The sequence below is a fragment of the Lolium rigidum genome, chromosome 1, assembly GCF_022539505.1.
Source record: "Lolium rigidum isolate FL_2022 chromosome 1, APGP_CSIRO_Lrig_0.1, whole genome shotgun sequence".
Classification (NCBI taxonomy): Eukaryota; Viridiplantae; Streptophyta; class Magnoliopsida; order Poales; family Poaceae; genus Lolium; species Lolium rigidum.
The window spans coordinates 263,174,630-263,186,550 of NC_061508.1; the positions used below are offsets into that span (position 1 = coordinate 263,174,630).

The following is an 11,921-nucleotide window of genomic DNA, read 5'->3' on the forward strand; positions in this document are numbered from 1 at the left end:
TAGTTTAGTAGATCTGATCCGTTACGATTGCTCCTTGTTCTACAAGGATTAGTTTAATATCTCGCAATAGTTAGGCCTTACAAAGGGGGGAGGATCCAGCCGGCACGTAGGGTGTCGTTCGTTGGCCCTAAGCAGGATGTTCCGAGGATCAACCTCGTGTTGGTTTTTAGGCCTTGTTTAGGATCGGCTTACGATCACCGTGCGTGGCCGCGAGGCCCAACCTGGAGTAGGACGATCCGATTATGCGGTGAAAACCCTAGATCGTCGTAGATCTCATTAGCTTTACCTTGATCAAGCGGGACCACCATATATTCGGACACCTCGTCTGAATCATGGGTGGATCGGCTCTTTGAGCCGATTCACAGAGATAACCTGAGAGCCGATCGAGGCTCGTATTTAACGTTTACGTGTGTGCCCTGCAGGAAACTAAGCGAGGCATCATCCACACCTTCCTGACCAGGTATAGGTCAGGTGGCACGCCCTTGTGATAAACATCGGCGCGTGCGACCAGGAGGCTTTGCGGGCCGTCGCTCTGAGGGACTGGGGCCAGCCGCAGCCCTAGTTGTTCCCGGCTCTACCGTGTTGACCGTCTCTGCCCGCCAGGGGGTTTCTGACGTCAACAGGAACATAAGAAATTATCGATACGTCGGAGACGTATCATTCATCATCCAACAAGAGAGTGTAGAGTATAGCATTTATCTATTCTGTTATGTGATCAATGTTGAGAGAGTCCACTAGTGAAAGTATAATCCCTAGGCCTTGTTCCCAAATACTGCTATCACTGCTTGTTTACTGTTTTACCGCATCTCTACTGCCTGCAATATTACCACCATCAACCACACGCCAGTTGTAGCAGCAAGCTATTTTCTGGCGCCGTTACTACTGCTCATATTCATTCATACCACTTGTATTTCACTATCTTTTCGCCGAACTAGTGCACCTATACATCTGACGAGTGTATTAGGTGTGTTGGGGACACAAGAGACTTCTTGCTTTATGGTTGCAGGGTTGCATGAGAGGGATATCTTTGACCTCTTCCTCCCTGAGTTCGATAAACCTTGGGTGATCCACTTAAGGGAAAACTTGCTGTTGTTCTACAAACCTCTGCTCTTGGAGGCCCAACACTGTCTACAGAAAAAGGAGTGTGCGTAGACATCAACAACATGACGGGAGATGATAAGTTTGTGTGTGGAGAGGTCGAGGCAGCGGTAGCCACGGTGAGAAGAGGAGTATCCGAGGAAGACACAGGCGGTCGTGCGAGGAGCGAGTTTGTGAGCTGTGGTAGCGGAGAGGTTAGGGTAACAAAGACATCCGAAAACCCGAAGTTGGTCGAGAGGAAGAGGGAGGCCATAGAGAACCTCGTGTGGGGTGCGGTGCTGAAGGGTTTTAGTGGGGTGAAGGTTGAACAAGAACGTGGAAGTGTTAAGAGCTTCGACCCAATATATTGGAGGCATGCATGCTTGGAAAAGAAGTGATCTAACCATGTTATTTGTAGAGCGAATGACACGCTCGGCTTTACCGTTTTGGGGGGATGTGTATGGGCAAGACATGCGTAGAGTGGCACCAAGGGACATGAGAAATGTGCGGGCAGCAGTATTGTCAAATTCACGACCATTGTCACACTGTAGGGATTGAACTGTTGTATGAAACTGAGTGGATACGTAGGCGAAGAAGTGTTTGAGTGTTGGGAAAGTTTCAGATTTCATGCGTAAGGGAAAAGTCCAAAGGTAATGAGTGAAATCATCTAACACAACTAGGTAGTATTTGTAACCGGATACACTAGGAAGAGGGGAAGTCCACAAATCGCAATGGATTAGTTGAAAAGGTCGAGTAGTGTGAGTAGAGGATGAATCAAAAGGTAGACGCACATGTTTCTCTAATTGACAAGCATGTCATAACTGATTATCGGTAGCATTTTTATTACAAGGAAAAGAAAAAGCACTTGCTAGGTGCGACAAAGCTTGACTACTAAGATGTCCTAGACGACGATGCCACAAGGTTGCTGATGATATGGTGGTGGAGAGTGCGTGCGCAGTGGAGGCCGGCAACCAGAGGGGGTAGAGGTCACCGGAACTATTGCACCTGACGATCTCGTTCTTGGTGCGGAAGTCCTTCACAGAGAGACCAAACGGATAAAACTCAACAGATAGAAGATTATCAGTTGTGAATTACGAACAGAAATAAGATTTTTAATTAGGTCAGGTGTAACTAAGACATTGTTAAGAGAGAACGAATGGGTAGGAGATGAAAGAGTGGTATGACCGATGTGGGTTGTGCGAATAGTTTGGCCATTGCCGACGATGACATGTGGGTAAGGAGAGTGAGAGGTGAGGATGTGAGAGAGGTTACCCTGATTGTCGGTCATGTGAGCGGAGGCGCCTGAGTCCATGAACCACTCATTAGAGGATGGTGGTGTCAGGGACATGGTGTTGAAAGCCTGCATGAGTTGGGCTTGGTCGAAGGATGGCGGTGGTGCGGTTGGATTGTATGTGGATGCAGGTGGCGGGGTGGATGGCGTCACTCCTGGCGTCCATGGTATAGCTGCTCCCGGTGGCCATGCCATAGGTGATGTAGAGCCATAGGGCCATGGGGGCGGCGCCGATAGCATGGCATGATGAGCCTGAGGCAGGCCAAGAGGAGGTGGCCGTGGCGATGGTCCTGGCCACATCTGGATTGACCCAGCCCAAGGGTTCTGCATCGACGGCCATGGAGTCCGCGGTCCCTTCCCGGATGTGTTGGGGGTGCCGCCGCGTTGTTGGGGAGACGCGGAGTGGACGTAACGGCACCGTGTGCCAAAGCGACAGGTTCCAAAGCGCAGGAAGTTGCGGTAGACTTCCGGGCGCCGCGGAGGTCCCGTATTTTCGGCAGGGCCACGCGGTGGTGGAGGCGTGGGGGCTCCGCGCGCGACGAAGGCAGACGGGGTTGAGGATGACTCGGACTGCTGCTGCAACGTGAGCTCCTCGAGTAGTAGAGATGAGCGGACGTCGAGAAACGGCGGAAGGGGACGCTGTTTCAGGAGCAACGTGCGCATGTACGCAAGCCGAGGTCCGAGACCGCGAGCGTGTTCTCGGACTAGGCGTTTGTCGGTGATGGTCGTGCCTAGCGCATTGAGCTCGTCGGCGAGAACCTTCTGCTTGCGGCAGTAATCAGCCACGGTCAGGGATCCCTGTTGGAGACCGTGGAACTCTTGCTCGAGGTAGGAGGAGCGGGTATCCGCGTTGTCATGGTAGATGTTGGAGAGGCGCGTCCACAAGGCGTGTGCAGGCAGTGGCGTCGTGGTGTCAACGATCATGGCGAGAAGCTCGGGCGCGACGGCGCTGTTGAGCCATGACCGGACGATGGCGTCGTTGCGGACCCACTGTGGCGGGGGGTCCGTGGGGTAAGCATCCTCGAGGAGATGATCCTCGAGGGCGTACTTCTCAACAGCGTCGGAGAACATGCCGCGCCATTGGAGGTAGTTGGAGGTTGAAAGCTCAAGGGTGACCGGCACGACGACACGGATGCTGGGGAGTGCGGCCGCGAGCGCCCAGAGAGCGGCCTTGGCGGTGGCCTCGGCGGCACGCGAGATCAGCGGCGGAGGGCTCTGACGGCGCCATAGGAGAGGATCAAGAAAACCCTAATCTGATACCATGAAGGCAAATATAATTGTTGCTCTTAGATTAATTTGATCCCACGTTGGGATTATATAGTACAGGAGACTTAGCTGCTAAGGTAAATAGATTACAAATAAGGTAGGACTCTTTGAGTCGGTTTGCTCTAGACGTGTCCTAATCATACACGTCTAACAGTCATCACTACCAGATTTGGAGATTGCTCTCACCAAGGAGAGAGAAAATATGATATCCCAATCAGTTGAAGCAAATGCATAATTAAGATAAGAGTAGCATGAATGAGGTAGCCCATTTATTCATGCAATCATTAAACAAAAAAGTAAGTTGGTGATTAATATTTCCAAAAAAATTCTTAGCTTTATTAAACACTAAGTTGAAGTCACCTCCTATTAAATAAGGATATCTGCATTGTTCCATCACTAAATGCAATTCAGCAAGGAAGTCAAGTTTATGATTTGCATAGGGAGATCCATAAACCACAACAAATTGCCAAACAAAACCATCACATAAGTTTTTAACCACCGTGGTAACACACCACAGTAACTATGCAAATTATAATTGAGAACTTCAAATAAATCAATTTTAAATCTTTCTTATTAAATTGGAGTTGGTCGTTTGACACTCAAACGTGCAGGTTAGCCGTCGAGGTCGTGGAGGCAGTGCCGAGCAGGAAGCTCGCTGTTCTCCATGCGCCGATGCACGCGGCGGCGGCGCCGCCTCGCCGGTGAGCCACATCTCTCCAATCCGCCAATGGCTGCTTTGGGGAAGTGCGAACTTTTTGTCCCCGTTTTCTTTGCCGAGAAATAAAAACGTGTGGTTGGATCGGAGATAGACGGACCGTTGGATGGTCGCGGGTAGAGGAGATGGGAGCAACGGAGCGGCGCAGGCTGGCAAGCCCTTGATCCCATTCCCATCCCTTGTAAACCCTACCGCCGCGCGCCGCATACGGGGAACCCGTGGAATCTCGACACGACAGGCCCTATCTCCTCTAATCTTCCTCGCCTCGCACCAAGAAAACCCAGCATGCATGGCAGCAGCTCCGGCGCCGTCCGACCGGTTCGACGTGATCGTGGTGGGCGCGGGCATCATGGGCAGCTGCGCGGCGCACGCGGCGGCGTCCCGGGGCGCGCGCGTGCTCCTGCTCGAGCGCTTCGACCTGCTGCACCACCGCGGCTCGTCGCACGGCGAGTCGCGCACCATCCGCGACGCCTACCCGCAGCCGCACTACCCGCCCATGGTCCGCCTCGCGCGCCGCCTCTGGGCCGACGCCCAGCGGGACGCCGGGTACGACGTCCTCACGCCGGCGCCGCACGTCGACCTGGGGACCAGGGACGACGCCGCGCTCCTCGCCACCATCGCCAACGGCGGCGCCGCGGAGCTCCCCGCCAACGGTGGGGGGAGGCCGGCGTGGGCCGACGCGTTCAGGGTGCCGGAGGGGTGGACGGCCGCGAGCGGCGACCTGGGCGGGGTGATCAAGGCCACCAAGGCGGTGGCCATGTTCCAGGCGCTCGCCGCCAAGATGGGCGCCGTTGTCAGGGACAAGGTGGAGGTGGTCGACGTCGCCAGGAAGCAAGGTGAGTGATGCCACGTACTATGTCGCACGTCTTCTTCCTCTCACTGCGAACTAATTTCCTTGGAATCTTGCATTGATCTGGCTCTTTCATGGACCATTTGTCCTTGATGAAAGCTGCTCTCTTAACCTTTTTCGTTACAAACAAAAAAGTTCTGGCCTCTCACTTCACAAACTCTGTACTCATCTGGCTAATTTAGAATTAGCAACGGAGCAAATCGGTGCAAAATTGACGGCAGGTGTTTCACGACCTGCCGTAGCACCTTGCCATCATACTTATATAATTTCTTCAGACCATTAATTCATATAGTTTGTTCAGTCCTATGTCGTTAATTACCTGCAAATGGCAGTATGAACTGAATATGATCACATCATATTGTTAGACAGTTAAGATTGTGTAGCATAGCTTGTTAGTATCTAGTTACAGATAGATACGAGGTTGTTGTATAGGATATGATCGGTAGCTGTAGATGCGATCTATGGTTGTTACCTAAACCCCTTGTACAAGTCTTTGACATATAAATACATGCGGTAGATGAGCCTGAGGGCTATCTTGCCTTCTCCAATCTTTCTATCTGTTTACATGGTATCAGAGCCACAACGGCAAATGTCTTCCTCTTCCTCCACCAACGCCATGGCGCCCTCCGTCACCGCCGCAGTCACCGTCAAGCTGAGCAACTCCAACTTCATGCTGTGGCAAGCACAGATGCTCACCCACCTGCGGACGCACAGCCTGCTCGGCTACATCGATGGGTCCATCGAGGCGCCGGCGGAAACTATCTTCACCACCACTGATGCTGGCCGTACTGAGGTTGTCAACCCTGAGTATGCAACCTGGTACATCCGTGACCAGACCGTGCTGAGCGGTTTCTTCTCCACGGTGACGGAGGAGATCCTCGCGCACATCATGAACGCGCCCACGGCGCGCACTGCATGGCAGATCCTGCAGCGCATGTTCTCTTCAAGGTCGCGTGCGCGGGTCATCCAGATCCGATCGCAGCTCACCTCGGCCAAGAAGAAAGGAGTCTCTGCTGCGGACTACTTCCGCAACATGAAGATGATGGCGGACACACTCGCCGCGATCGGCCAGCCCCTACAAGAGGAGGAGGTGATCTCCTACATCCTCGCCGGGCTCGGCCCCAATTACGACTCCTCGTCACCTCGCTCAGCGTCAAGGATGATCTCGACGCTTGATGAGATCTATTCTCACCTGCCGGCGTACGAGCATCGCCACGAGGTTCAAGACGCCGAGTACACCATCGGCGGCGGCGTTGCCGCTAACTTCACTAGCCGCAACCAGGGTCGTGGCAATGGCGGCCACCCCGGTGGTCACCCGGAGGCCGTGGCAATGGAGGCCGCGGCGGGGGCAACGGCGGCAATGGAGGCCGTGGTGGCGGCAATGGTGGCCGCGGTGGCGGCGGCAATGGCGGCGGCAACCACGGCAATGGAGGTCGTGGCAATGGAGGCCGCAACCAAGGGCGCGGTGGCCACTCCGGTGGCACCTGGTGGATCGCGCCCAATCTGCCAAATCTGCAACAAGGTGGGGCACATTGCCCTTCGCTGCTACAGCCGCTTCGATCACGCTTACGGCGGCGAGGAGGAGCACCACTTCGCCAACCACGCCTCCACCTCCTATCAGATGGATCCCTCCTGGTACATGGACTCGGGAGCGACCGACCACATCACTGGAGACCTAGAGCGTCTCCACATGCGCGATGGCTACAACGGCAACGATCGCGTGCAGGTCGGCAACGGGACAGGTTTGCACATTACCCATACTGGTCAAAGTTCAATTAACACCGTTGCCAATCCTCTTGTCCTTAACAATGTCCTTCGAGTTCCCCAAATCTCCAAAAACCTTCGTCGGTTCATAAGCTTGCCAAAGATAATGGTGTATTCATCGTTTTTTATCCTCACTATTTTCTTATCAAGGATCGCGGAGACGGGGAGAACTGCTGCTTCGCGGCAGGTGTAAGGGAGGACTTTACCCCATCGAGTCATCGGAAATAAGCGCCCTCAAGTGTGCCATGTTCACCGCTAGGATCAGCAAAGAGCAATGGCATCGGCGCCTAGGACATCCATCATCTCAAGTAGTGCAATCCATTTTACGATTGAACAATTTATCGTTTTGTAATAATGAGCATGCAAATGTTTGCAATGCGTGTCAACTTGCTAAGAGCCATCAGCTCCCTTATTCGATTTCTAGACATGTTTCAACCTCTCCACTTGAACTTATCTATACTGATGTTTGGGGTCCTGCCATTACCTCTGTTGGAGGGTTTAAATACTATGTGAGTTTTATCGACGATTTTAGCAAATTTTCCTGGGTTTATCTTCTCCACGCCAAATCTGAAGTTGAGGACGTTTTTCTCAAATTTCAGAAACATGTTGAACTCCTCCTTAATCACAAAATCAAAGGGGTACAATCTGATTGGGGTGGGGAATATCGTCGTCTTCACAAGTATTTCGATTCCACCGGAATTTCTCACACCATTTCATGTCCTCACACCCACCAACAGAATGGATCCGCTGAGCGGAAACATAGACACATTGTTGAAACAGGAATTGCACTCTTAGCCCAATCTTCTATGCCTCTTCAGCTTTGGGATGAAGCTTTTTGCACTGCCACTTATCTCATAAATCGCCTACCCACGCGAGTTATTGACAATGCCACTCCTCTCGAGCGTCTCCTAGGTGACAAAGCCAAACCAAATTATCATATGCTTAAATCCTTTGGATGCGCATGTTGGCCCCTTCTTCGTCCCTACAATGCTCGAAAACTCTCTTTCAGATCTAAGGAGTGTGTTTTCATTGGTTATAGTGGCCACCACAAAGGGTACAAGTGTCTCGATGTAGCCTCGGGCCGAGTGTATATTTCACGGGATGTCATCTTTGATGAACAATCCTTTCCGTTTTCTCGACTTGATTCCTCTAAAAATTCCCCATCTTACACATATGAGTCTCTCCTTGACCTTGGCAACATTGTTTCTTGTACTAATGATCGTATCGATGTGCAAAACCCCGTTGTTTTTCCTCATGCAGGATCTCCAGCAGCCGGCGTCCCTGGTGATCACGTCGATCACGACGATCATGCACCCCAGCCTTCTCATGCTGGGCCGTCTGCGGACAGTGCTGCGGCTCATGATGGGCCGGCCTCCAGCATGACGGATCCTGCGGCCCATGAGGCCGCTTCGCCCTCGACCTCGCCTGCACCGAGCTCCTCGTCGCTGTCCACCTCCTCTCAGGTTGTGCTTGTCCCACCTGCACCCGATCGTGAGCATCGGATGCAAACGCGCCTTCGTGCCTGGCAAACCGTGCCCAAACAGAGGACGGATGGCACGGTCACCTATTCCGCTACTCGTGTGGTGGACGGCGAGCCTTCGTCGGTCCGTGCTGCTGCGGATTCCGGCGTGGAAGGCTGCTATGGACGCAGAATATTCAGCATTGCAGACGCAATCAGACCTGGCGGTTGGTACCTGCTCGGCGCGGCCTCAATATCATTGATAGTCGATGGGTCTACAAGGTCAAGCGCAAACCAGATGGCTCTGTTGATCGGTTTAAGGCGCGTCTTGTCGCCAAGGGGTTTAAACAGCGGCATGGCATTGACTACGATGACACCTACAGTCCTGTGATCAAGCCCACCACCATCCGTGTGATTCTGACACTTGCAGTACAACGTGGATGGCAAATTCGGCAGCTTGATGTTGACAATGCATTCCTTCATGGACATCTTGAAGAGGATGTCTACATGGTACAGCCTCCTGGCTATGTTGATCAGCGTTTTCCTCACCATGTCTGCAAATTGGAGAAATCTCTCTATGGGTTAAAACAAGCGCCCAGGGCGTGGTTTGCTCGCTTAAGCACCCGGATCGCAAGAACTTGGTTTTGTTCCTTCCAAGGCTGATGTGTCGCTTGTTCATCTACAAGCATGCCCGGTCACCATTTTTATGCTTGTTTATGTCGATGATATCATCGTCGTCAGTTCCACTGTCCAGGCTGTCGACCGTCTGCTTCATCAGCTTCGTCAGTCATTTCCTGTCAAGGATCTTGGACAGCTTGGCTATTTTCTGGGTATCGAGGTGCAGCATCATTCTGGCAGTCTGCATCTCTCCCAACAGAAGTACATTGTTGATCTTCTGGCTCGGACAAACATGACTCAGGCGAAACCTGTGTGCACCCCTATGGCGACCAATGACAAGCTGTCCCGGTATGTTGGTAATCCTCTCTCTGCTGAGGATATAACCAAGTACAGAAGTGTTGTTGGAGCCCTTCAGTATCTGACCTTGACAAGGCCTGACATTGCTTTCAGTGTCAATAAAGTTTGTCAATTTCTTCAGGCTCCAACTGATGTGCACTGGTCCGCGGTGAAGCGTATTCTTCGTTACCTTAAGCTCACCATGCGTCTTGGTCTCACTCTTCGCCGATCATCCTCTCTCCTGCTGAGTGGTTTTTCTGATGCGGATCGGGCCGGTTGCCCCGATGATCGTCGGTCGACAGGGGGGCATGTGGTGTTTCTTGGAGGAAATCTTGTTGCATGGAGCTCTAGGAAGCAACCCACTGTTTCACGATCAAGCACGGAGGCTGAATACAAATCTGTCGCGAATGCGACTGCTGAAATCATCTGGATACAAGGGTTACTGCAGGAACTTGGAGTTTACCTGCGTCAAGCACCTGTTCTCTGGTGCGACAATCTTGGTGCTACGTATCTGTCAATGAACCCAGTGTTTCATGCCCGTACCAAGCACATTGAGGTGGATTACCATTTTGTTCGAGAGCGAGTAGCACGCAGAGCTCTTGACATTCGGTTTATTTCCACTCATGATCAACTGGCTGATGTTCTGACAAAACCTCTTGCTACACAGTTATTTGTAAAGTTCAGAAACGATCTGAACATGAGCTTACCCTGCTCAGATCGAGGGGGCGTGTTAGACAGTTAAGATTGTGTAGCATAGCTTGTTAGTATCTAGTTACAGATAGATACGAGGTTGTTGTATAGGATATGATCGGTAGCTGTAGATGCGATCTATGGTTGTTACCTAAACCCCTTGTACAAGTCTTTGACATATAAATACATGCGGTAGATGAGCCTGAGGGCTATCTTGCCTTCTCCAATCTTTCTATCTGTTTACACATATACACAAATTTTAAACTACTTTTTGGTCAGGAGAAGGAACGACAATCGTGGTTCGAACCTCGAGTGGCGAGGAGTTCCATGGCGCCAAGTGCATCGTCACAGTGGGCGCGTGGACGAGCAAGCTGGTGAAGTCCGTCACCGGTGCTGACCTCCCCGTGCAGCCTCTCCACACGCTTATCTGCTACTGGAAGATCAAACCGGGCCACGAGCACGAGCTCACAACGGAGGCACGTTTGCGTTTGCTAGCTACGGCGACACGTGGATCTATAGCACACCGTCCATGGAGTACCCTGGCCTGATCAAGATCTCCATGCACGGCGGGCCGCCGTGCGACCCGGACGGCAGAGACTGGGCTATTGGCCCTGGGGAGGGCGGGCTGGTGGATCCTGTGGTGCGGTGGATCGAAAAAGTTATGCCGGGCCACGTTGACACTGCCGGCGGCCCAGTGCTCCGGCTGCCGTGCATGTACTCCATGACGCCCGATGAGGACTTCGTGATTGACTTCCTAGGAGGGGAGGAGTTCGGGAGGGATGTGGTGGTCGGCGCCGGGTTCTCTGGGCACGGGTTCAAGATGGCACCAGCTGTGGGGAGGATCCTGGCAGAGATGGCGCTGGACGGCGAGGCTAGGACAGCCACGGAGGCCGGCGTGGAGCTCCAGCACTTCAGGATCGGCCGGTTTGAGGGAAACCCGATGGGGAATGCAACGAGTTTCTGAGATGCAATTATGAAATGGTAGACACGTCTGTGTGGCCGTGGTTGTGTGCAATCAATCTCTTGATTTTATTGTCTATTTCCATATGTACATTGCCAGTTGGTTTGTGTTTGCTACAATCTGTCTAGTGTACTGTCTTAACTTTTATATATGTGATTTTATTGTTTATGTTTTCTGAGCTTTGGAACCGTACCTAAAGTGAAATATATTCCGTCCATGTCGCAAAACCATTTTGTTTTGGATATAACTAGGGTATAGCTAGAGGTATAGAGTTTTGATTTTCCACGCTGAAGTCTTCTTTTGAGCATTTCATAACATAAATGATGATATTAGGTTACCGGTACACTCTAATTTGTTATCTATAGATGTTGCACATTTTTCAGTAATGATTTGAAAATTTTCTTTAGAAATAAGCCAGCCACTTATGTGGGACTCAATTTTGATGCGTTTCAAGGTTTCCATCTTGAATGACTTATGTATTTAGGAGAGATTATAATATCTCACTATCTTTTGATGCTTACTACTCATGCATCCTGCTATTTTTAATTGTTGCTTTTATGGACATAAGGTGCTATTTGCGTTGGCTCATTAGACAGGGTTATGTCCATGCATGTTTCAGTAGTTCGACTTGGGATGTAAGGTGTCAGAAAGACACATAAATGGCAATGTGGTATGCGTTTGTGGGATATTAAATTTGTTTCCTCTCATGGGATGTATACTAGCAGCTTATTTGATTTGAAAGCAATTAGGGTGTTCAACATATAAATCTCTTCTCGGTTTTGGAGCTGATGATTGAGAGCATGATTATTCTGCTACTGCTAGGCAAACCAGAACAGGTAACCAAAGTGAATTATATACTTTATGCTTAATGAATTAGGAAAATGATAATAGTCT

The 11,921-nt window shown here is 51.3% G+C and overlaps 1 pseudogene; it reads left to right on the forward strand.

Annotated features, from left to right (window-relative positions):
- The first annotated feature begins 4,674 nt into the window (after window positions 1–4,674).
- LOC124683601 lies at window positions 4,675–11,144 on the forward strand (annotated as a pseudogene).
- The last annotated feature ends 777 nt before the right edge of the window (window positions 11,145–11,921 follow it).